Genomic DNA, 5,241 nt, shown 5'->3' with positions numbered 1-5,241 from the left:
AATAAGTTCCCGAAAAATAAACGCTGAACACCTAAAAACAAATTTATATTTTGAGTTCCTAATAAAAGTATTTAAAAGTATCTGCAACTATGGGCCATGTTACATATTTGAAGTTGGAAGCATTTAACAATAAAATACGAATTGGGACCTTTTATGGTAATATAATTCGACAAGTACATTATAAAGATACCTTATTTGTTTTATTATAAAAAAATAAAATTAATACTGAATGGGGGGGGGGGGGGATGAACTCCATGACCGCCCCCCCCTGTGGTACGCCCCTGTATGTGTGAAATAATAATGAAGGTAATGAAATTGTGTAATGTGTTAACCATTCAATGAATTTGGATTTCAAATTTTGAACTCATAAGCCATTGAAAATAATAAATAAGAAAAATTACAGGGTCTTCCAAATTTCGTGTGATATAAATAGTGTGGATTATGGTTGGTTTTTATATGCGATGCTTACCATTTATTTATTTTATTTACAGATGAAGAAGAGATATTGGCTTTAGCGATGAATATAATTAGGACAGACGACCGATGAATGAAGGAAAATTACTAATTAGTGGATTGATATTGAATTTAAATTTAAAATGAAAAGTGGTAGAATATTATAGATTGTCATTTTGTGAAGGTGAATTTTAATTTTTGTGGCTTTGACATATGTTTTAATTTTTGGTCGACTAACGTAAAAGTTATATTTTAAAGTTACATATTATTAAAGTTTTATTATGCTGCTACAGTGCTACATAATTATGTAATCCAGTCTGTTGAAATGGCTTCGCCGTTATGCATTATTTGACGCCTGCAGTGTTAAGGTCTGTGTTATTGTTGTCTTCGCAGACTATAGATTATTGGAGATAAATGTATTATATTATTGTAAGATGATATAACACAATGAGAATTATCACAAAGACACATACGATTCAAAAAATACAGGCTCAAAATATGTATAGTGAATAGACTGCAGAAAGAGGCATAATGCGAACCTTTATGTTCAAGTATAATTTAGGTTCGGCGCCTTTTTGTCCCTCCGCCATAGATTTGTGGTACCTATACGACAACAGTCAATATAATACAATATAAATTCCTGTAGGCATTATTATTGTTTTTCCACCCGCCTTAGGATATAACCTTTATGGCTTTATAGCCTTACCGTCGGAAGGTAAGTACACGTCTTGTCGACGAAAATCACTTAAGGACCCGGTGGGTCGTATATAGTCGCCTATTCATAAATATTATAATACAATGCTTATATGGTCTGTCGGTTTTTGTGACAACTGAAGACGACGGGTACCTATCACAAATAAAACATATATATTATATTATATTATTCTATATATATATATATATGCATTGTGTATATATGTACATATAACCTATATAATATATATACATAGTTATTCGTGAGCACAATGATACAATAGGTATATAATATATATTTACTGTACGTGTCCGCCTCTACACTTATGCACTTATATACAGTACCTAGCTACGACCTACCCACCCTACTGCTATATATTATATATGATATAGGTAGTTGTAAACAATTTTAGGTTTATATCGTTATTGTTGTGCAGGACTTGGTGGGTGGTGTTATTGTAACAATTGTGTATTGCAGAACCGTTCTTTTACTGCGTAGAGTCTACACAATACGGTCATCATAATCTGAGGGGATGCGAGACAAAAACTATTTGCGATAACATCGGCTCGCAGGGGTAAAATATTAATTTTTTTGTTCGGTCGACGTCTGTATAATACGCCACAGTGTATGGAACTGGCATCGGTTTGAAGGAGGTTAAAACCTCAGCAGCCCGTATACGTCCAGACCTAAATATATATAAATCATCATAAATCAGGAAGGTATAATACATTAATACCATATAATATGTACAGACTACATTCTATTCAAGTTAAGTTAACCCGCACATGACGATATTATACTGCTTCAGTGAGTCAATATATAACGGTGAAAACGAATAAATGATCAGTAGTGATCACTGATCACACAGCTGCTGCTCATTATTACACGGATATACAGGCTGGAGAAACCTATATATATATATATATATATATACAAATATAGAAAGTGGGTAAATTTAAGTGGAAAGTCGAAAAATAATATTATTACAATTTAGTATTTATAACCCAGTGTAAAAAGAACTAGTTTGAAATAATTATATACATACCTAATACATTTATATATAGGCCATGTACTTATCAGTCTATATACGATATACCTAAGTTGATACACATATTGCATAGACACATAATATATAATGATAATAATAAATAGTAGGTACCTAATAAGTAATATGTTATATTTATACATAGATAATATATTATCGTCATCATTGATTATACCTACTTATTAGGTATATTTTATAATCATTAATCAATATGATTAATATATTATATATTTATATAAACAAGATGTAGGTTTTAGGTATATTATGTTGGTATAGTGACTAGTAATTATTAATTAGTATAGACATTATAGTCAGGTATTGACTGTTAGGTATCTATACGTTTGCGGTATACTTAATAATATAGTATCATTTTTAATTACAAATACCCATGTAGAGACTTGATGTAGTGTATTAATATTATAACCATGTAGGGAGGTATACCTAAATACGTCAGAAGTCAGAACCACAATTAACGGTTATGATTAATACGAATTTAAATCACTAAATTCGAACAAATTAATATCAGTTATTATATTGCACTTTAAATTATCAATATAAATAATCTATAGCCAATAAGCACAGAAAATATATATATTAAATTGCATGTTTTGTCATTATTGATTGACGATTTGTACTCCTCGAAAACGCTATACTATTTCATACGGAATATGAAATAATCGTTTTTGTATTTCGTACCTATATGTTATTTTAAATTATAGTTATATATTGATAATATATTATTAAACATTTAACTCTAAAAGCTGTACGCTGTAGTAGGTTACTAAAAAAAAATACTAGGTACCTATTAAAACGTACAGAGATCAAATTAATAATAATAATTATATCTTATCATATCATATTAGCTCGTGGTATCGATAGTTTATAGTTTATAAATTATAATGGTAGAAGAAAAAAAATCCCAAAAAAATAAATACACCACGGAAAAAAAGCCCAAGGATAAAAAAATCCACCGACAAATAGAAATATGAACACACATTTATACATAATATATTGGGTTATAAGTTATAATTTATAATTATATTTATAATTATTATTTAAATTTATATTTATAATTTATAATTATATTTATAATTATTATTTAAATTTATATTTATAATTTATAATTATTAAATTAAATTGAGTCATTAGGTGGTTAATGAATAATTATATATTACATGATATAGTACATACAGTGCCAGTGGTGTAAATACAGTGGGGGGGGGGGGGTTGCCGTATCCCCCCATTGACTTTTTTTTAAACTAACAAACCATTTATGTATATTTATTTAATTATATAAATATTATTATTTATAGGTCCTATTGTACTAATATTATAATATATTTTATAAAAACAACAAATAAAAACTCAAATTCCCTACAATATATAGTAGCTGTAACTAAGATTATAATATTGAGTACTTCGTAATAAATACTAATCAGTAATCACTATTGCAATATTGCACAAATATATTGAAATAATGCAGTTTACCTCGATTTCCGCGATTTTTTTTTGGATACCTATAGGTATATTTCAACGAGTTAAGCATAATGGTGCAATTCGAATTTGTATGTACCTATTCATATATATATTTAAATTTTTTTCGGTTGATTTTTTCCTGTGCTTTTTTTCGCGATTCATTATAATATATAGTATCCAAAATCGACGGGGCCATGCAGGAGCGCCAAGTCCAAGGCCGTATCTAAATGAAAACAAATTTCTAATAGGGATGAACAAAATTTTTTAAATATAGATCTGGACACATCATTTTTACGTTTAAAATATAAATTTCTTTACTATCGTTATTACAGTGCTTTAACGAAAATATAGAATTATTCTTAATAAGATAGTCAATAAACAATAATCACTGACTACTAAGTGCTAACATTTAGCCGGAACCCTGGATCTATATAGATATTGTCATAATGACCTATATACATGAGTATTCCTATTATCATTATAGAGTAAACAATTCAATATAAATATTCATAGGCGTAAACTGGGGGGAGTGAGAGAGGGAAATTGCCCCCCTCAACAAATTTAACGGGGGCAGTGCGCCAGTGCCCCCCTTGGTATTTTGTGAATTAATTTGAAAAATATTATCAAAAAAGCATTTTAAAATTGTAAGAATTATTTTTTAAAGAAAACTGAAAAATATAATATTTTTAAAAAATTAACTATAGAAAAAAAAAATGAACTGATTAATCAAAATTTATTTATTTATTGCTATTTGCCACATGCGATATGCCATCGTAATACCTCATGATACTAATTATTATGATAATGAGTAAAAACAAAACTAAACGGCAAACGTCAGCCTGCTGTGTTCCGAAAAAATCATTAAGGTACGGTAAAATATTTTTTCATATACTATGGATGGAGTCACAGTGTATTATATTTTTGCCGATATTAATGACGAGTCTCCGAATTAGGTGATCGATGTGCACATGCGCGATGCAACTCTTCAAAAAATTATTCATAAGTTACTATCACTGAATTATTCTAAATCATAGTTTGTGGTTAATTATATTATTAAAGTAATATTATATTATTATAGACTATAGTAGGTAAGTAATATATTATTATAGTAGGCATTATACTATTTTTTCAATATAATATTATATTTAAACATAATATACCTATGCTGATTTGATAATTAATTATCTGCAGTGGATAATTAATATGCAAGAAGTTGCGTCACGCATGTGCATATGGAATACCTAATTCGGCGACTTGTCATTGATATTGGCAAAGGTTTTTTGTATTAAACTTTGGTATAATACGCTATAGATCCATCCACAGTATAATGATCTAAGGGTAAAATTAAAGCCTGTTTTCCTATTTGTGATAACTGTTTAACTGTGAACTTCAACTGAAAACAATATGACACGACACGTTCACTTTATCTTGTATTATTCTTCACTATTCATTGTTGTGTTTGACTGTCTGAGCTTTGAGCGCAGTGTCATAGAATTACTACATTAAAATATTACTATAATACTATTTAGTATATATACTATTCTAATATCTTTTTGTACATTCAAGGTACCTA

Source organism: Acyrthosiphon pisum, chromosome A2 (genome assembly GCF_005508785.2).
Source record: "Acyrthosiphon pisum isolate AL4f chromosome A2, pea_aphid_22Mar2018_4r6ur, whole genome shotgun sequence".
Lineage (NCBI taxonomy): Eukaryota > Metazoa > Arthropoda > Insecta > Hemiptera > Aphididae > Acyrthosiphon > Acyrthosiphon pisum.
The sequence above is the reverse complement of the archived record's forward strand: the minus strand, read 5'-3'. Positions refer to the sequence as shown.